Source organism: Eurosta solidaginis, chromosome X, assembly GCF_040869045.1.
Source record: "Eurosta solidaginis isolate ZX-2024a chromosome X, ASM4086904v1, whole genome shotgun sequence".
Lineage (NCBI taxonomy): Eukaryota > Metazoa > Arthropoda > Insecta > Diptera > Tephritidae > Eurosta > Eurosta solidaginis.
The window spans coordinates 127658572-127681618 of NC_090324.1; the positions used below are offsets into that span (position 1 = coordinate 127658572).

Consider the following 23047-nt stretch of genomic DNA (forward strand, 5'->3'; position numbering starts at 1 on the left):
AATGATTACTGTACCAATCATCGGTGACATGAGACTGAGACCCCCACCAGAGTCATTGAACGCATCCGAGGAGAGGAATATCGCTGGCAGTGACATTTTTGGCATGGTTGCGTAAAGAGGTAAACACCACTGGCTCGTGTGCCTTTTATTTCTTTTATTTTCACCCGACGACGACTATAAGTTAAAAATACGAGAAATATGGAGTAAATATAACAGGCTAATACGAGAAAAGGTCGTTACTATTACCTCCATATAAATTTTCCTTCCTCCGATTTCGTTATCATAATAAGGATTAATAAACGTGTCAATGGGAATTCGACGATACCAAGCTACCAACACGAAATATAACGCATTTACATAGCTCGTACGTTGTGCCAGCCAGCAAGGCGAACATACATATGACTATAGGGGATCAAAAATTGCGCTAAACGAAATATACTGCCAGCTCAATATTACCATTGGTAGTGCTGTCATTGCAATAGGCCACACTTGCGAAAAAAAAAATATTGGTCAAAGCTGCGGCAGCTGGACCACCACTGCCAAAGTCTTCATCCAGCTCATGCGAGCAATGCATTAAATTTACCATATGTAGCTATCAACAATGATGCTAATATGATATTCTCCTCGGGTACATCATGATCGAGTGGCACACGTAATGCCATCATAGCAGCTGCACCCGTGGCAATAGTAGCATCCATCAATAGGACTTTATAGTCTTGTTTATCTTTTGATTAGTTTGTATGAGTATCTTTCCTGTGGGTACATCTTTGCATACATCACAAATGGCTTGTTCCATTGTTTCGCCAGCTCGCAGAATGGAGACGCCACATATTTTGCGAGAACCCGTACGTTTGCCTTCATAGAGTACGCCTTGTGGTGTTTCCACTGTTGTGGTTTTAAGTGGGAACAAACTCAATGCATATTCAATAACCAAACGTATAAGACGTTTCGAATGGAATATGAACTCATCTCGTGAAGTGCTACGGCAACGTACAAATATATGTAAACCTTTAATTTGAGGTGTAGGTGGCAGTAGATGTACCGACTCTGGCATTGGTTGATCTTTATAAGAATTCACTAATGTTTCATGTAATTTGAAACCGCGCAATTGCAGTTGTGTATGTACGTGTTGTACTATGAGATGTATAGCTACTTTGTTTTCACCACCACGGAGCACTATAATATCGGCATGCGCCATAGATTGTGCAATATAATTGGCACGGGAGGGTTTCACCATAGTCAAATACTGCTTACGTACGCCGCTGAGATCACGTCTGCGCTGTGAAATGTTTCTCTTCAGACGTCGGGCCAAACTTATGAATCGGTATCTACAACCACTTTCATATCTAACAGTGAATGTACCTCGAAATTGTGAAATGCTAATCTACCCTCGAATATTATAACATTTGCACTAAACAAGGTTTTAGTCTTTGATTCACGTGAATGTGCTACAAAATTGTAGATGGGCACCTCCACCTTTTATGTCCACGGCATTATGGCCGCCACGTAGCGCATCAGGTGGTGGTGTTGATTTATTAAATTTATATACTGTCGAAATATAAACTCCATGCGTTAGGCTTAATCCCAACGTCTCTAACAGGTTGAAAACCCGCAACATTAGAAGTTGGCGAGAAAAAAAAAAAAAATATAGTTCACAATGCTGCCAGAAATCAACGCCAAAATAATGATGTATGCCTGCCTGTACAGCCAATAGCATAGAATTCCAAATTAATACCAAATTCAATGGTATACTTTTTTGCATAGATGTAGCGCGATGAAATTCATGATAGCCATTTATGCGTAGCTCGTTATGATGTCTTTTGATTAGATGATCAAACAAAATGTTGTCACCCATATTCATATATTGAGCACCTTGCCTGTTTTGCGTGGAAGATTTGGCCCAAACTAACGATACGCAGCACACACAATGGCTACGTAAATAGTTAAATGCGCATTTACTAATCAGTGAATCAAACGCACAGTGATTCACGAAAAGTATGTACATATGCTATCACTCACCAGTTGTTTGCTGAAATGAAAAAAAAAAGGAATAAAAAATTAGAAAATTTATAATATCATAAAAATGGAACGATACTCGTATACTTACCCAGCACAAGTTTTCTTGATAGTGAAAATTCATTCAAAATGTCTCTATACTCATTTCCATGAATGAATGACATTCTGAATGAACGAATCAAGGTTGCCACTCGATGACATTTGCTTTTGTCTTTTCTTACGCCGTAAACACATTGCGCGCGACCCCATGGGATCACAAGTCGGATCCGCGGGATCCAACAAACTCTAGTGTTTGTACCCGAACAACTTTACTTTTTTCCGACAAATGAAAATTTTGTTTTATTTTGACAATGTGGTGCATAAAAACACAATCAAAATCAACTTTATTGTAAAAAAAAAGGAGGAGATGAACCACTCGAGACCGAAATAATTTTCGCGTTTTATTTGCATTGTTTTCCCTGTTAAAAAGGGTAGGGCAAAATTAAAATGTAAAACATAAACAAAACGTGTCACACTCAATAGTGGTATCGCTTTCGTGATAGAAATTGTCTCTGCGTATTGAAGTTCCGATAAAGTTTCGTCAGTCCCTTTAGCTTGAAATCCAAACAAGAATAAAGGAGTGTCATATATGCTTTCGATACCACAAACAAGGGAGAAATTAAACTTTAGAAAAGACTATACAATTTATGTCGCGTCAGAACTCTGACACGAGCTTTCCCTAAATAAATACATGACATGACCATTATATGTCATTACGCTGCCAAATTGGCAGCACCGCACAGCTGCCTCATTCCAGTGAGTGGAAGAGTTATCAGCTGACAGCTCTACAAGTTACCACACTCGATAGTGTAGGCTATCCCTGCCAGGGTTGTGTTGAAATCAACAAACACACCACAATTTGTGATTCTCACACAACATGGCCCAAATCAACACAAAGAGTGTTCCCAGACGGCGAATAAAGGCCTCTTTACATCTGTCGCACATTTTATCTGCACGACGTCATTTGACTAGTCATTTTACAGTCATTCATAGGTTATATTCATAGTCACATTTGATTGGGCGTGGGTAAGTTTTGTGACCAAATTTTTGTAGGCCAATTACAAGGAGCCGTGACAACACACGAGTTTACCGTGATATACCGTAGATTGTCGCGTATTGCCTGCCTTAGGCAAACACCAAAAAATATAGTTTGCCCTAAGTCTATATTTAATAATTCTTAATCTTACTATTGGTGGCTTTCAATATCAGCAATTTCATTCTGATGAAACTATTTTCAAAACGAAAGGTCATTTTAGGCGTATGTCAATCAAAGTTTACTAAACCTAGCAGTGGGTTCAACCACTACACGTCACTACCTCGGCAGAATAACCTAACCAGATTATTGATCCCAAATGAACCCTTATCCCGAGTACGCCAACCAATAGGTCAGCCAGAATCGACCCCGGCCACCCAACCAACCTATGCAGCGATATTACTAAACGCTACCATTTCCAGACATGCCTGGATTTGCATTCAAACGCTCCAAAACCGAGGCACGCCCAAATGCGTTCACCATCGCTTGCCGTCTGTGCACCAAACCGCACGGAGTGCGATTGTACCCAATTTACCGTGGTATGTCGACTGAGGAGCGACTACGTGCAATACTCATTCACCGCTATTGTCCCAACTGCCTATCCCCGTTCCACCGCCTGAAAATCTGCCCCAGCCAAGACCGATGCCTACGTTGCAGTGAACCACATCACACGACGCTACATATGGACGAGGATCAGCCGTCGCCACCTCAAAGCAAGCACAACGACGACGATGCGAGCTCGAATGGGGTCCTCTCCATCCATGTCACGGAGCAAACTAAATCATGGGGCCAGCAAGTCGAGGAAGAAGAGGAAGAAGAGAGGTTGGTCAATGCAGCAGAGGTAGCCCAATCGGGCAGCTTAAAAATGCCGCGATTCCGGCCCCCATTACGTCATGAGAGACCCGAGAACCGCTCGCCTATGCACGGCGCTTTCGCGCGCTTACAAATCGGGGATGGCGCGGAGACACGTCCTTTCCGCCCATCGCACCGTCCTACTGGAAACCAGCGTGACGACGCGGAACCGCGCCCGTCCTGCTCGTCACGACAGTTCACTGGGAGGGCGGCCCCTAATAAGATGCGCAACAACCATCGAGCTCTCGTGAGGCAACAACAAACCCCCACTGGCTTCAGGAGTGGTAGACTTCGGGACAATTTAACGGCACCGACTATAACTCGAGCATTGATCGCCATCGCGCCGACAGCCATAGTCCGAATTGAGGCAGGAGGCCGTTTACACCTGGTCCGCGCCCTGTTAGATGCCTGCGCTCCCACCAGCATTATCGATGCCAATCTGTGCAAGGATCTACACCTGGAGCGTAACAATACCGCACGTCTTTCGAGGTGCACCGTCGTTCTTCGAGTGAAGTATGGGGTAGCGGGAAAGATCACGACCCAAGCCACCGTAATATCGAACTATGCCAGGTTAAACCCCACGGTAAATCTGGACCCGTCGGTAGCGGCCCCATTCCAGTTCATGAAGCCGGAGGCACACCCACGTCAACTGTCGGCGGGCTCCTCACCCAAGCCACAATTTTCGGCCTCGTCGTGTCCGGAGCCCACCTCCTATAAAAAGCTTTAATTATACCACAAGGTGAATTTTAAACCAAGCAACCCCACGTACTTGAATACTAACGCTTTTCTTTTTCATCCACAGTTCAGCGAGGCTGCCTTACTGCGAGCACGGATGTTCGCCGGAGATCGTACTTACGATCTAACTATACATACATATCATAGTTTAAATTTATTTAGTTTATCCTGCCTTGGGAAGGTTGCTGGCGTACTCACCAGTTTTTTTTTTGTTTTGCTCTTTCGAGTTGCTCGCCGCAAGGGGGCTGGCATGTTTAGGCCACCAGCCTAAATATTCGCTACCACCCTAATGCACACTTTTTGGCAATATTATTATTTACCGGTAATGGCCCACCCCTGCCGAACGCTAACTTCAAAGGGGAAAAACTCGACGAAAATTGGCTATCGGCAGGTGGTGCGGACCTTTTTCGTTTTTAAATCTTTATTTCTATTTTGGAACGCTCAAGAGCCAGCAGCCAGCCCCAGGTGAGTTTCCTAACTTTTTATATATATATTAATTACGTCACAAATCCCAAAATTGTTTTCGTGGTGTAATGTTTCGTTATGGAATTTTGTTTACCAGCTTGTGCAACAAGTGTCTTCTTGCGGACGTTTGAATTTCAGGGGGGGAGCTGTTAGCACGACGCACGCCAAATAGTAAAGCAAGAAGACACTTGTTGCACAAGCTGGTAAACAAAATTCCATAACGAAACATTACACCACGAAAATAATTAAGAATACAGCAGGCGGTGGGAAATGCATCGTCAACAATTTCAACCAAGTCATAACATCACGAAAATGAGTAGGAATGAAGCAAGCGGTGTGCAGAAGTGCATCGTCAGCGAATTCACAAAGCGGCAACAGCAGCGCAGTCGGTAGAGCGGCGACAAAATAAGTTAGTTGTAAGAAAATAATATTTGTAAAAGTTAGTTCTAATTCTGACATTGAATAATAAAGGAGCCATAGCTCCCAATAAAAACATTTTTTTTCAACTAAATAACTTTTAGTAATTTAATTTATATACCACCGACCTTTATGATTTTTTCAGACAACAATATATGCTATATACGTAAGCACTTGTTGAAATTTGAAGCCTCTAACTCTTAAAATAGGGCAGTAATTACGAAAAGTTTCTTATCTGAACAATCGGTTGTGGGGATGTATACTATATATACGACCAATCTCATCAATTTTTTCAAACAACAATATGTACAATATATGAAAGTATATGGTGAAGTTTGAAGCTTCAGCCTGATAAATTGAGGAAGATATGACAAAAATCCTCTTTTTCTGAAAAATCGGTTGTATGGAGGATATATGTATGCTATAGTGGTCCGATCCGGCCGGTTCCGACAAATTTCTAATCGGACACCCAAATACACCTGCTCACCAAATTTTATCAAGATATCGCAAAAATTGAGGGACTAGTTTCCATACAAACAGACAGACTGACAGACGGACATGGCTAAATCAACTCAGCTCTTCATCCTGATTATTTCGGTACACTTAATGGCGGGTATATCTATTTTCCTTTAAAGACTTACAATTTTGGGATTTGTGACGTAATTAATATATATATAAAAAGTTAGGAAACTCACCTGGGGCTGGCTGCTGGCTCTTGAACGTTCCAAAATAGAAATAAAGATTTAAAAACGAAAAAGGTCCGCACCACCTGCCGATAGCCAACTTTCGTCGAGTTTTTCCCCTTTGAAGTTAGCGCTCGGCAGGGGTGGGCCGTTACCGGTAAATAATAATATTGCCAAAAAGTGTGCATTAGGGTGGTAGCGAATATTTAGGCTGGTGGCCTAAACATGCCAGCCCCCTTGCGGCGAGCAACTCGAAAGAGCAAAACAAAAAAAAAACTGGTGAGTACGCCAGCAACCTTCCCAAGGCGGGATAAACTAAATAAATTAAAACTATGATATGTATGTATAGTTGGATCGTAAGTACGATCTCCGGCGAACATCCGTGCTCGCAGTAAGGCAGCCTCGCTGAACTGTGGATGAAAAAGAAAAGCGTTAGTATTCAAGTACGTGGGGTTGCTTGGTTTAAAATTCACCTTGTGGTATAATTAAAGCTTTTTATAGGAGGTGGGCTCCGGACACGACGAGGCCGAAAATTGTGGCTTGGGTGAGGAGCCCGCCGACAGTTGACGTGGGTGTGCCTCCGGCCATAATACTGGCGTAGACGTCGGCGCCCAAAGTGAGCAACACTGGGGACGATCGGTAAAATGTCGGATCTGCCAGCTTCATGAACTGGAATGGGGCCGCTACCGACGGGTCCAGATTTGCCGTGGGGTTTAACCTGGCATAGTTCGATATTACGGTGGCTTGGGTCGTGATCTTTCCCGCTACCCCATACTTCACCCGAAGAACGACGGTGCACCTCGAAAGACGTGCGGTATTGTTACGCTCCAGGTGTAGATCCTTGCACAGATTGGCATCGATAATGCTGGTGGGAGCGCAGGCATCTAACAGGGCGCGGACCAGGAGTAAACGGCCTCTTGCCTCAATTCGGACTATGGCTGTCGGCGCGATGGCGATCAATGCTTGAGTTATAGTCGGTGCCGTTAAATTGTCCCGAAGTCTACCACTCCTGAAGCCAGTGGGGGTCTGTTGTTGCCTCACGAGAGCTCGATGGTTGTTGCGCATCTTATTAGGGGCCGCCCTCCCAGTGAACTGTCGTGACGAGCATGGCGGGCGCGGTTCCGCGTCGTCACGCTGGTTACCAGTAGGACGGTGCGATGGGCGGAAAGGACGTGTCTCCGCGCCATCCCCGATTTGTAAGCGCGCGAAAGCGCCGTGCATAGGCGAGCGGTTCTCGGGTCTCTCATGACGTAATGGGGGCCGGAATCGCGGCGTTTCTAAGCTGCCCGATTGGGCTACCTCTGCTGCATTGACCAGCCTCTCTTCTTCCTCTTCTTCCTCGACTTACTGGGCCCATGACTTAGTTTGCTCCGTGACATGGATGGAGAGGACCCCATTCGAGCTCGCATCGTCGTCGTTGTGCTTGCTTTGAGGTGGCGACGGCTGATCCTCGTCCATATGTAGCGTCGTGTGATGTGGTTCACTGCAACGTCGGCATCGGTCTTGGCTGGGGCAGATTTTCAGGCGGTGGAACGGGGATAGGCAGTTGGGACAATAGCGGTGAATGAGTATTGCACGTAGTCGCTCCTCAGTCGACATACCACGGTAAATTGGGCACAATCGCACTCCGTGCGGTTTGGTGCACAGACGGCAAGCGATGGTGAACGCAATTGGGCGTGCCTCGGTTTTGGAGCGTTTGAATGCAAATACAGGCATGTCTGGAAATGGTAGCGTTTAGTAATATCGCTGCATAGGTTGGTTGGGTGGCTAATTGCCGGAGACCCGGGGTCGATTCTGGCTGACCTATTGGTTGGCGTACTCGGGATAAGGGTTCATTTGGGATCAATAATCTGGTTAGGTTATTCTGCCGAGGTAGTGACGTGTAGTGGTTGAACCCACTGCTAGGTTTAGTAAACTTTGATTGACATACGCCTAAAATGACCTTTCGTTTTGAAAATAGTTTCATCAGAATGAAATTGCTGATATTGAAAGCCACCAATAGTAAGATTAAGAATTATTAAGTATAGACTTAGGGCAAACTATATTTTTTGGTGTTTGCCTAAGGCAGGCAATACGCGACAATCTACGGTATATCACGGTAAACTCCTGTGTTGTCACGGCTCCTTGTAATTGGCCTACAAAAATTTGGACACAAAACTTACCCACGCCCATGCAAATGTGACTATGAATATAACCTATGAATGACTGTAAAATGACTAGTCAAATGACGTCGTGCAGATAAAATGTGCGACAGATGTAAAGAGGCCTTTATTCGCCGTCTGGGAACACTCTTTGTGTTGATTTGGGCCATGTTGTGTGAGAATCACAAATTGTGGTGTGTTTGTTGATTTCAACACAACCCTGGCAGGGATAGCCTACACTATCGAGTGTGGTAACTTGTAGAGCTGTCAGCTGATAACTCTTCCACTCACTGGAATGAGGCAGCTGTGCGGTGCTGCCAATTTGGCAGCGTAATGACATATAATGGTCATGTCATGTATTTATTTAGGGAAAGCTCGTGTCAGAGTTCTGACGCGACATAAATTGTATAGTCTTTTCTAAAGTTTAATTTCTCGCTTGTTTGTGGTATCGAAAGCATATATGACACTCCTTTATTCTTGTTTGGATTTCAAGCTAAAGGGACTGACGAAACTTTATCGGAACTTCAATACGCAGAGACAATTTCTATCACGAAAGCGATACCACTATTGAGTGTGACACGTTTTGTTTATGTTTTACATTTTAATTTTGCCCTACCCTTTTTAACAGGGAAAACAATGCAAATAAAACTCGAAAATTATTTCGGTCTCGAGTGGTTCATCTCCCCCTTTTTTTTACAATAAAGTTGATTTTGATTGTGTTTTTATGCACCACATTGTCAAAATAAAACAAAATTTTCATTTGTCTGAAAAAAGTAAAGTTGTTCGGGTACAAACACTCGAGTTTGTTGGATTCCGCGGATCCGACTTGTGATCCCATGGGGTCGCGCGCAATGTGTTTACGGCGTAAGAAAAGACAAAAGCAAATGTCATCGAGTGGCAACCTTGATTCGTTCATTCAGAATGTCATTCATTCATGGAAATGAGTATAGAGACATTTTGAATGAATTTTCACTATCAAGAAAACTTGTGCTGGGTAAGTATACGAGTATCGTTCCATTTTTATAATATTATAAATTTTCTAATTTTTTATTCCTTTTTTTTTTTCATTTCAGCAAACAACTGGTGAGTGATAGCATATGTACATACTTTTCGTGAATCACTGTGCGTTTGATTCACTGATTAGTAAATGCGCATTTAACTATTTACGTAGCCATTGTGTGTGCTGTCTATGGTTAGTTTGGGCCAAATCTTCCACGCAAAACAGGCAAGGTGCTCAATATATGAATATGGGTGGGCTCTGGGATGTTAGCACCCCATTTCTAGAATTTTATAACAAAACATATGCCAAATAATTGGTCACTAATTGGTCATAATTGGTCAGCAGGTTTCAGTAATTGGTCAGCATTAGAAAAAATTTTATGGAAATTTTAAAATTTTCATGGTCGGGTGTGGGATGTTAGCACCCCATTTCTGGAATTTTATAACAAAACATATGCCAAATAATTGGTCACTAATTGGTCATAATTGGTCAGCGGGTCCCACTAATTGGTCAGCCATAGACAATTTTTTATGGCCATTTAAAGTTTTCCAAGGGAAAAACAATTTTCCTGTTTAAACACCCTGTATACATAAATTTTCCAAAAAAAATTATGCCAATTAATTGGTCACTAATTGGTCATAATTGGTCACCAGGTTTCGTTAATTGGTCAGCCATAGGAACTTTTTAATTAATTTTTAAAGTTTTCTTTGTTATCGGATGTTACCCTGTTATCGGATGTTAGCACCCCATCGGTGGATTTTGAATTCGAAAAGCATGCCAAATAATTGGTCACTAATTGGTCATAATTGGTCAGTGGGTCTCACTAATTGGTCAGCCATAGACAATTTTTTATGGCCATTTAAAGTTTTCCAAGGAAAACCAATTTTCCTGTCTAGACACCCTGTATAAATAAATTTTCCAAAAAAAAATATGCCAATTAATTGGTCACTAATTGGTCATAATTGGTCAGCAGGTTTCGTTAATTGGTCAGCCGTAGGAACTTTTTAATTAATTTTTAAAGTTTTCTTTGTTATCGGATGTTATCGTGTTATCGGATGTTAGCACCCCATCGGTGGATTTTCAAATCGAAACGTATGCCAAATAATTGGTCACTAATTGGTCATAATTGGTCAGCGGGTCCCACTAATTGGTCAGCCATAGAAAATTTTTTATGGCCATTTAAAATTTTCCAAGGGAAAAACAATTTTCCTGTTTAAACACCCTGTATACATCAATTTTCCAAAAAAAATTATGCCAATTAATTGGTCACTAATTGGTCATAATTGGTCAGTGGGTCCCACTAATTGGTCAGCCATAGACAATTTTTTATGACCATTTAAAGTTTTCCAAGGAAAATCAATTTTGCTGTCTAGACACCCTGTATACATAAATTTTCCAAAAAAAGTTATGCCAATTAATTGGTCACTAATTGGTCATAATTGGTCAGCAGGTTTCGTTAATTGGTCATCCAGAGGAACTTTTTAATTAATTTTTAAAGTTTTCTTTGTTATCGGATGTTACCCTGTTATCGGATGTTAGCACCCCATCGGTGGATTTTCGATTCGAAAGGTATGCCAAATAATTGGTCACTAATTGGTCATAATTGGTCAGCGGGTCCCACTAATTGGTCAGCCATAGAAAATTTTTTATGGCCATTTAAAATTTTCCAAGGGAAAAACAATTTTCCTGTTTAAACACCCTGTATACATAAATTTTCCAAAAAAATTATGCCAATTAATTGGTCACTAATTGGTCATAATTGGTCAGTGGGTCCCACTTTTTGGTCAGCCATAGACAATTTTTTATGACCATTTAAAGTTTTCCAAGGAAAATCAATTTTACTGTCTAGACACCCTGTATACATAAATTTTCCAAAAAAAATTATGCCAATTAATTGGTCACTAATTGGTCATAATTGGTCAGCAGGTTTCGTTAATTGGTCAGCCATAGGAACTTTTTAATTAATTTTTAAAGTTTTCTTTGTTATCGGATGTTATCGTGTTATCGGATGTTAGCACCCCATCGGTGGATTTTCAAATCGAAACGTATGCCAAATAATTGGTCACTAATTGGTCATAATTGGTCAGCGGGTCCCACTAATTGGTCAGCCATAGACAATTTTTTATGGCCATTTAAAGTTTTCCAAGAGAAAAACAATTTTCCTGTTTAAACACCCTGTATACATAAATTTTCCAAAAAAAATTATGCCAATTAATTGGTCACTAATTGGTCATAATTGGTCACCAGGTTTCGTTAATTGGTCAGCCATAGGAACTTTTTAATTAATTTTTAAAGTTTTCTTTGTTATCGGATGTTACCCTGTTATCGGATGTTAGCACCCCATCGGTGGATTTTGAATTCGAAAAGCATGCCAAATAATTGGTCACTAATTGGTCATAATTGGTCAGTGGGTCCCACTAATTGGTCAGCCATAGACAATTTTTTATGGCCATTTAAAGTTTTCCAAGGAAAACCAATTTTCCTGTCTAGACACCCTGTATAAATAAATTTTCCAAAAAAAAATATGCCAATTAATTGGTCACTAATTGGTCATAATTGGTCAGCAGGTTTCGTTAATTGGTCAGCCATAGGAACTTTTTAATTAATTTTTAAAGTTTTCTTTGTTATCGGATGTTACCCTGTTATCGGATGTTAGCACCCCATCGGTGGATTTTGAATTCGAAAAGCATGCCAAATAATTGGTCACTAATTGGTCATAATTGGTCAGTGGGTCTCACTAATTGGTCATCCATAGACAATTTTTTATGGCCATTTAAAGTTTTCCAAGGAAAACCAATTTTCCTGTCTAGACACCCTGTATAAATAAATTTTCCAAAAAAAAATATGCCAATTAATTGGTCACTAATTGGTCATAATTGGTCATCAGGTTTCGTTAATTGGTCAGCCATAGGAACTTTTTAATTAATTTTTAAAGTTTTCTTTGTTATCGGATGTTACCCTGTTATCGGATGTTAGCACCCCATCGGTGGATTTTGAATTCGAAAAGCATGCCAAATAATTGGTCACTAATTGGTCATAATTGGTCAGCGGGTCCCACTAATTGGTCAGCCATAGACAATTTTTTATGGCCATTTAAAGTTTTCCAAGGGAAAAACAATTTTCCTGTTTAAACACCCTGTATACATAAATTTTCCAAAAAAAATTATGCCAATTAATTGGTCACTAATTGGTCATAATTGGTCACCAGGTTTCGTTAATTGGTCAGCCATAGGAACTTTTTAATTAATTTTTAAAGTTTTCTTTGTTATCGGATGTTACCCTGTTATCGGATGTTAGCACCCCATCGGTGGATTTTGAATTCGAAAAGCATGCCAAATAATTGGTCACTAATTGGTCATAATTGGTCAGTGGGTCTCACTAATTGGTCAGCCATAGACAATTTTTTATGGCCATTTAAAGTTTTCCAAGGAAAACCAATTTTCCTGTCTAGACACCCTGTATAAATAAATTTTCCAAAAAAAAATATGCCAATTAATTGGTCACTAATTGGTCATAATTGGTCAGCAGGTTTCGTTAATTGGTCAGCCATAGGAACTTTTTAATTAATTTTTAAAGTTTTCTTTGTTATCGGATGTTATCGTGTTATCGGATGTTAGCACCCCATCGGTGGATTTTCAAATCGAAACGTATGCCAAATAATTGGTCACTAATTGGTCATAATTGGTCAGCGGGTCCCACTAATTGGTCAGCCATAGAAAATTTTTTATGGCCATTTAAAATTTTCCAAGGGAAAAACAATTTTCCTGTTTAAACACCCTGTATACATCAATTTTCCAAAAAAAATTATGCCAATTAATTGGTCACTAATTGGTCATAATTGGTCAGTGGGTCCCACTAATTGGTCAGCCATAGACAATTTTTTATGACCATTTAAAGTTTTCCAAGGAAAATCAATTTTGCTGTCTAGACACCCTGTATACATAAATTTTCCAAAAAAAATTATGCCAATTAATTGGTCACTAATTGGTCATAATTGGTCAGCAGGTTTCGTTAATTGGTCATCCAGAGGAACTTTTTAATTAATTTTTAAAGTTTTCTTTGTTATCGGATGTTACCCTGTTATCGGATGTTAGCACCCCATCGGTGGATTTTCGATTCGAAAGGTATGCCAAATAATTGGTCACTAATTGGTCATAATTGGTCAGCGGGTCCCACTAATTGGTCAGCCATAGAAAATTTTTTATGGCCATTTAAAATTTTCCAAGGGAAAAACAATTTTCCTGTTTAAACACCCTGTATACATAAATTTTCCAAAAAAATTATGCCAATTAATTGGTCACTAATTGGTCATAATTGGTCAGTGGGTCCCACTTTTTGGTCAGCCATAGACAATTTTTTATGACCATTTAAAGTTTTCCAAGGAAAATCAATTTTACTGTCTAGACACCCTGTATACATAAATTTTCCAAAAAAAATTATGCCAATTAATTGGTCACTAATTGGTCATAATTGGTCAGCAGGTTTCGTTAATTGGTCAGCCATAGGAACTTTTTAATTAATTTTTAAAGTTTTCTTTGTTATCGGATGTTATCGTGTTATCGGATGTTAGCACCCCATCGGTGGATTTTCAAATCGAAACGTATGCCAAATAATTGGTCACTAATTGGTCATAATTGGTCAGCGGGTCCCACTAATTGGTCAGCCATAGACAATTTTTTATGGCCATTTAAAGTTTTCCAAGAGAAAAACAATTTTCCTGTTTAAACACCCTGTATACATAAATTTTCCAAAAAAAATTATGCCAATTAATTGGTCACTAATTGGTCATAATTGGTCACCAGGTTTCGTTAATTGGTCAGCCATAGGAACTTTTTAATTAATTTTTAAAGTTTTCTTTGTTATCGGATGTTACCCTGTTATCGGATGTTAGCACCCCATCGGTGGATTTTGAATTCGAAAAGCATGCCAAATAATTGGTCACTAATTGGTCATAATTGGTCAGTGGGTCCCACTAATTGGTCAGCCATAGACAATTTTTTATGGCCATTTAAAGTTTTCCAAGGAAAACCAATTTTCCTGTCTAGACACCCTGTATAAATAAATTTTCCAAAAAAAAATATGCCAATTAATTGGTCACTAATTGGTCATAATTGGTCAGCAGGTTTCGTTAATTGGTCAGCCATAGGAACTTTTTAATTAATTTTAAAATTTTCTTTGTTATCGGATGTTATCGTGTTATCGGATGTTAGCACCCCATCGGTGGATTTTCAAATCGAAACGTATGCCAAATAATTGGTCACTAATTGGTCATAATTGGTCAGCGGGTCCCACTAATTGGTCAGCCATAGAAAATTTTTTATGGCCATTTAAAGTTTTCCAAGGGAAAAACAATTTTCCTGTTTAAACACCCTGTATACATAAATTTTCCAAAAAAAATTATGCCAATTAATTGGTCACTAATTGGTCATAATTGGTCAGTGGGTCCCACTAATTGGTCAGCCATAAACAATTTTTTATGACCATTTAAAGTTTTCCAAGGAAAATCAATTTTGCTGTCTAGACACCCTGTATACATAAATTTTCCAAAATAAATTATGCCAATTAATTGGTCACTAATTGGTCATAATTGGTCAGCAGGTTTCGTTAATTGGTCAGCCATAGGAACTTTTTAATTAATTTTTAAAGTTTTCTTTGTTATCGGATGTTACCCTGTTATCGGATGTTAGCACCCCATCGGTGGATTTTCGATTCGAAAGGTATGCCAAATAATTGGTCACTAATTGGTCATAATTGGTCAGCGGGTCCCACTAATTGGTCAGCCATAGACAATTTTTTATGGCCATTTAAAGTTTTCCAAGGAAAACCAATTTTCCTGTCTAGACACCCTGTATAAATAAATTTTCCAAAAAAAAATATGCCAATTAATTGGTCACTAATTGGTCATAATTGGTCAGCAGGTTTCGTTAATTGGTCAGCCATAGGAACTTTTTAATTAATTTTTAAAGTTTTCTTTGTTATCGGATGTTATCGTGTTATCGGATGTTAGCACCCCATCGGTGGATTTTCAAATCGAAACGTATGCCAAATAATTGGTCACTAATTGGTCATAATTGGTCAGTGGGTCCTACTAATTGGTCAGCCATAGACAATTTTTTATGGTCATTTAAAATTTTCCAAGGAAAACCAATTTTCCTCTCTAGACACCCTGTACACATGGAATTTCCAAAAAAAATTATGCCAGTTAAATGTTCACTTATTCTTTATAATTTCTCAGTAGTAGGTCAATTATTTATCCCCTAACCATAAAGAAAATGCGGTTAGCGTTTTTAACAATTTTTCACGGTTGCACTAAAAACTTGGTTATTCCATAATGCTTTCTTAATAATTATTTTTATCTTACGTGGCATCACAGTCGAAAAATGCGCGCAGAAGGCGTAAAGCTTAAATACAACATTGCTTATAATAGTAGAAAAGAAGCAATAGCAGAGATAATAAGATTTGCGTCTAAATGGATTCGTTCGCGAGTTCGATTCCGCCTATTTTATTATTATTTTTTTTTTTTTCATTTAATTCTTTTAATATATTTTTTTAATTAATAGTTTTATTATTTAAGTATTATTTTTATTTAAAATATATTATTTTCCTTCCAAATTAAATATAACAATCATATGTTATAGACGTATACAACACAAACCTGCTTACAGCACCAAATTAAATACCTTTAGCTTAATCTCAAAATTAAACAATCATATGTAGACATAAAGCAAGTACAAGTATTGTTAAAAGTGTTACAAAATCACTTAAAAATAAAAAAAAGCAGCTAAACAGAGAATACAATATGAAATGTTGTTTAATTTGCTTAGAGAATTAATTTTCACAAATTGATCATCCATAGAAGATTTTTTATTAAGGTTTAAACTTGATGTTGTTGTTGTTGTTGCAGCGATTAGGTTACTCCCCGAAGGCTTTGGGGAGTGTTATCGATGTGATGGTCCTTTGTCGGATACAGATCCGATACGCTCCGGTAACACAGCACCATTAAGGTGCTGGCCCGACCATCTCGGGAACGATTTATATGGCCATATTGAACCTTCAGGCCATCCCTCCCTCCCCACCCCCAAGTTCCATGAGGAGCTTGGGGTCGCCAGAGCCTCGTCTGTTAGCGAAACGGGATTCGCCGCTCGAATGTGAGGTTGACAATTGGGTTGGAGAAGCTATATATTGCGCTACACAACCCCTTGAATCCCGTTTAAACTTGATCGAGGTACCAAGTTACTTGTCCAGACATTCTGTATAGTTACATGTTTGAAAAAATATATATGCCAAATAGTAAGTCACCATCGGTTATGACTTTTCAGTATGTTTTATTAATTAGAAACTCTTCCATACATTTTTTTATATTTTTCGTTTTCGGCTACATTTATACGAAAATATAAAACCCGTTTTGAATATGACAAATTAGTATAACAATTCATTATTTACAGACCAATAAAACCAACATAACATTATATTTTATATTGGTAAAAGTTTGGTGAGACATGGAGTAACTTTAATTAAGTTTTAATAGCTGTCAGCTTTAACCCATACGTTTTTGCGGAGTATTTTCTTACTGGGAATTTGAGCTTATACGAATGTTGGCATGTAACTAGATGCAACCCAGTGTTGCCGTTCTCAAATTACCCAAAAAAAACAATTTTCAATTCTCCAAAATATCAAAATTTCGTCAAATAAATTGTTTTGTTGCTTAGTGATAGGCAAAATAAGTTAACTTCGAACTTGTGACGACTGTAAATTACTTTGAAGCTGTAAAATAAATTGAAGCTAATTTCATTTTGACTATAGCAAGCTATGTTAGCCATTGTATCGTAAGCGCGAAATTATGGATTTCTATTTTTTTAAGTGAATACCTCGCAAGTGATAGTGTAAAATTTCGGGAAATAATAAGAAGTTTATTTTATTTTTTGGTTTGTTTGTGATTTCATGTCATCACAATTATATCGTATTTATGAATTTCAAAATGTTCCTACTCATAAAATTTTGGACACATGTCTTTACTTTCCATGAACATTGGGTGGGTATCATACTAAATATAATTGAACAATATTTCACACCCATTTTCTGCTCTTTGTTTATTTTCTGAGATTGTAAGACAAAGGAAGACTTTCCGGTTACCCATATTTTGTATTATTTTTGTTTACTTTGAACATTTTTGTATAAGCCATAAAAGCGACTAAGGCTTATAGCATATAAGAACATTGTAAAATAAGAAATATAGGTTTCATAATTTGGTAATAGTCTAGTTGAGGGGACGACTGCTAAGACGCGTCCCAAAATATCGAGAGAGGTGTTAAAAGACGCGTATTGACCTCGACAATAACAATCCGAAGTGGGAAAATAAAAATTTTAACTCGTTCTAAAGATATTAACGAAAAACCGAAAAATGACCCGCGGGTTCCTCCGAAACCGGGGGTGGTATCCATAGTATTTTTGTCCAGAACACGTTTCTGCGTATGAAAAATTACCCTCGGTGGTCCAACACCGGTTTAGAGACCAAAACTATATCCGCGCAAAACGCTTATGTTCATAATTTTTTTGTGGGTACGACAACATTACAACAACCACTTGATAATCGCCAACTTCAACTGCAAATATCTCCGGACAGATATACAATTTTTCTTTTTCGCCTTCGAATTATTGTTGTCGAGGTCAATACGGGCCTTTTGACACCTCTATCGATATTTTTGTAGCGTATTAGCAGTCGACTCAACTAGACTTTTACCCATAATTTAACGCAATCACGCCAATACTGGCCATGACTTCATGGGGTCGGAATAAAAAAAATTATTTTCAGCCGTGAGCTTTAATAAATGCTGCAAACTACTGCAACTGTAGCCAACGAAACACGACGCAACCGAAATAGTGAAGTAAAAAATTTATTTAAGACCTTTCATGGAACTCCTTGCCTTCATAGGTAATAAAGAAGAGCGTACTCGAAAATTACCCACGCGCTTTCGAAACTCCCCAAATTTAGCGAATTACCCAGAAAACGGCAACGCTGGCAACAATATAAAATCTAACTGTTTGCAATTAAACCAATATAACCCAGTCAGCATTAATACATTAATATGATTAGAAAGTACAAAGTTTTATGAAAAACCTGATTCCCTTTATTATGTATATTTATACATATTTTATATATTAAAATGTTAACAAATGTTGATTAGGTTATAACTATTTATTCATATTCATCTCTCTTAATTCTGTCATCGCTTAAAGAAAGGGTTGATTTTTATGTAAATGGTTATTTAACTATATCAACCCCGATTACAGAGAATAAACTAATAAACTGAGTAATAATAGACTTGTTTTTTACACGGATATACGTCTATGTTTGCGGTTAAAAAAACGCTCATCCTCACTCAGGTAATGGTTAGGGGACCCATCTAGCGGCCACTAGCTACAGAACATGTTGTACCGAAAAGCGGAGACACACACCTCTGTTGGCAATAGTGTATAACCTATAGCTGAATCGGTTGCGGTGAACAGTGGACACACACCATTTGTAGAGTTAATACATAGAGGTGAAACATAGACACATATTTCAATTACAACTGAGTATAATGCGTATTGAAATTTAGGAGTACTAATTTTCTGCGCAGCAATTTCAGAAGAATAGATAAAGTTTAACGCTTAGCAGTCCATATAAGATTTAAGCGTATATGTATATAGATGTAAAAAAATGCAGCTAATAACTAGGGTTAGCAATGAGTTAACTTTGTTTTGGCGAGAAAACTTCCATGCTAAAATCCATTTTTTAATTACTGGGATGGAATGGAACAATATTGCGAATGTCCATTATTAAATAAAGTTTTCATAGAAAGGACCTTTTTCTTCTTTAACATGGTTTATCTATTCTGGGTGATTGGTACCTAATTTTATAAACGATATAAAAAATCACTGCCCCGTTTCCTTGACTCGTTTATCTCTAATCTGAAATGCAGCTACATACATATTTTATAGTAAGTGTATTCGCAATTTGTTGCTAAACGAAAACTAACATCATAACCAAACAAAGAAAATTGATCTTCGTCTATTAACTGAATTCACTAAGTATCATCATATTATGATGTTCTTTGTTATACTTATTTGCGTAAAGTGGGCGTATTGTTTAGTTCTTTATGACATATTTAAACTTTCATTTAGCGTGCATTCGGCGAAAATATGGGCGTACAGGGGCTAAACTAGTATGGGTATTTCCATAACATGCAAATTGTTGGTGAAGGGACTTACGTACTTAGGTCCAGATTCAGTTCAAAATATGTATATGTTTCTCGTAAAAGAACAAATAAGATATTTATTATAGATACAAGATTCTAGCTTTACGACAAAAAGGTTTCACATATACATAGCTTGGTAAATGAAATATAAACACAAAATATAATAAGGAATATGTTTAAAATCGGTTATTATTAGTAATTATTTTCCTTATAGATGTATAGATATGTACGATTACTAACGTTGTTGCTACAGTAGTGATACTAGGTAATAACATAGCAAAAACATAACCTACTCATTTGAAGCAAAGAAAACTTGTAAATGTCCTTACCGCACTAATTAACAATTTTCCCAAAACAAAAGTACGGTTTTATTATTTTAATTTTAAAATAACCAAAATATTCAAAACTTCTCTACCACGTAGTGCTGTTATATTTTCATCTTATAGATCAGATTTATTTCAGGCACAAATTCAATTTCAGCTAGTGTGCAATCATAACAAAATTTAAACAACAGGTCTATTCATCAAGCGTGATTTATATTAGTTTGCCTGATTAAAGAATTGAATAGTGCACAAGATGGGATGTCCTTATTATACGGTTTCACAATGTGCGGCATGCCCAGCCGTAGGAGTATTATTCGTAAGCTACCCACGTACACAGGTAGTTACATTAGTCTCTTAGTTTTTCTGCTACAAGCACAATAACGGAATTTAGACAATCGATCGCGCGACACAAGGATAAAACATTATATTTGTAGTAATTTGCGTAAGTTTGATGCTAATTATAGCGTTCATTATTATGTGCGAAAAAATAGCCTTTTTGTGACATTGAGGATTGTCAATCTTGCGAAATAATTGTATGTATCCATGTATATGTTTGGGTATAATCTTCGTCGAAAGAATTGAATAGAAAAGGATCTACATTGGATGTATGTTTTTGGCTAACATTTAATGAGCTCTCACTAGGGTTTGAAAAATAAAAGATTTTCATGTTTGGAAAATTGCTATGGTTTTGTTGTACATACATATGTAATAATTTCAAAATGTTTATAAAGATTCCGAAAAAAAATTAAAAAGCTCCGTTTAGAAATAGAGTTTACTTAGAGATAAATTATATGTAATGCATTTCTTTGATACATACTCAATCTGTGCCATCTACTTCCTATTGAATCTACATCGAGGCGAATATAATTAGTGCACAAAAGTTTTAATTTTAATTCTTTATAATTTTATTATCACATAATTCTTATGTTAACGCTAAGTGGTAGTGGTGTAAATAGAAATAACTATCTAAATATTTATTAATTTTCAGTATTATCTTTTATAAAAATTGCTCCACTTGGAGCTAACTTCTGGTCATTTACGATTGATACTGGTTTGTTGCATAAATCGTCATGTAATTCCCATTTTCCATTGCTTCTTCGGCAATACGCTCGGAAGTGTCCAGGTACATAATCAATTATACCTTTCAAACTGAAGGAAGAGATAAAAAAGAAAAGATTTGTTTAGTTTTGTTAATTTTGTATGAGGCTTATATTTAACGCTGATATGTTTATATACCTGAATTTATTATTTTCGATTGAAAAGTTTACACTTTTTTCAATTGCCGACAACTTGCATGTTTGCAGCTCTGATGCTAAGTCTTTTCTTAGCTCCAACTCTACGAATACATGAGTATTGAATGATCGTTTTACATAACATTCTTCACTACATTTGGAACATCGGGAAGTAAAATTTGTGGATATTTCGGCAAGGTGATTTCCTAGTGACTGATAGCCTTCTTCACACAACCTTTTGTGGTCCTTAATCCATAGTGTCGATACTTCATTTGAATATTGACCACAATTTTCGCAGTTGTAGGTGTCATGTCCACTGGGGCAATCAAAAAAACATTTTGACCATACCTCTGATAACGTTGAGTACATATTTAATACTTTGGGAAAAAGCGGAAAAAAAGGCTTTGATGACTTATCTTTTAGTTTGTCTTGAAAATAGTCTACGAGTATCCTTGCGCGGTCCTTATAAATTGTACCTACTCTTGATGCGGTGATGAAGTCCACAATAAATTTCATAATTTTGGACGTACTCGATTTCGCGAAAGAATAGTAAGATGTGTGATCCATCGCTGCTGTTCCCAGTATTTGTATAATGGAGTCAAAGGGGCAGCTATTTTTAATGCTGTAGTGAGTATCACCTATAAGAACTGCTCTGAGTGAGTTTCCGTTTTCTAATACTGTCATTTTTTTAACTGCTACTTTAGAATCTGCATGCATATTAATGAAGGATATGCTGGGCTGACTTTGGAAGTAATAGCCGAGTTTCTTTTGCTTGGGTTCCTTCTTTAAAACATACTCCTCTATAGGTTCCTCAAAGTCGTTTCTCTCCCTTTTAGATTTATTTCTCCAATTGTCATAAGAATTTGCGTCTTCGTTGATAACTTTGGTAACTTGAAGTTCAGCTCCTTTCTCTTCTCGTTCTTCGATGGCTTCTTTACTTATTTTTTGATATTCGTTTAGCAAGTGCGTATTTAATATCGCTGATCCTCCGTGATGGTCTCGAAATTCAATTTTGAGGAATTTATCAGCTCGTAAGAGATTTTTGTATCCCGACAGTACTCTATGCTTCTTGTCATTAAAATAAGCCTCAGCGTAACTTGTACTGGCATGGCCCTGCTGTCCAGGTAGACAAGCTGCTGACCAAAGAGGAAATTCCAAAGCACTTGTTTTAAAAAAGTCATCGATAAAACGTTTGTTATAGAATCCGTTGCTTTCTCTTCCTATTTCAGCAACTTCCTCTGCTGATTGCCGAATTCTACTAATCCATGTTTTCACAGTGGGGCTGCAATCGTTTGAGTTATCGTCCACATTTTGTCCAATTTTATCTGTGGGAGTATATCTATCTTCACTTAGATTGAAAGTGCGATCACCGATTGCCTTTTCCAAATCCCTTCTTGTATCGTTTACTGTCTTACCATGAGATAAATTGGAGTCATTATATTGATTTAAACAGACGATACAGAGACTTTTCAGGATTGATTCGAATTCGGCCAAAGTTTGAGCGTCAATCAACAATGCAATGCAAAATAAGTAAAACTTTCTTATCTGGCTGTTCTCTATTGCTTTGATGCACTTCCAATTTGCAATCATTTTAACAAAATGAGCTACGTCAAGCCTTATATATGTAGAGATTGCAGGCCGGTTCCTACTCAATGGATCATCGGAGGCCACCAAAAATAATGTCTCAATATATGTTTTTATATTTTGTTCATTAAACGCTAGAGATAGAGCATTAATCAACGCTCTCGAGCAATCACACGCCACCTCATCTGGCTTAGGAGCACCCATTCGTATCCACTTTTTCAGCCATAGCTCTATTAAAATTGTGCTTTGATCATCTGTCAAAAGCTGGTGCACGGATATTGTGGAATGG

At 38.0% G+C, this 23047-nt stretch overlaps 1 pseudogene; it reads right to left on the reverse strand.

Moving 5' to 3' along the window:
- Window positions 1–557: 557 nt before the first annotated feature.
- On the reverse strand, window positions 558–2180 carry LOC137235145 (uridine-cytidine kinase-like 1; annotated as a pseudogene).
- Between the last annotated feature and the right edge of the window lie 20867 nt (window positions 2181–23047).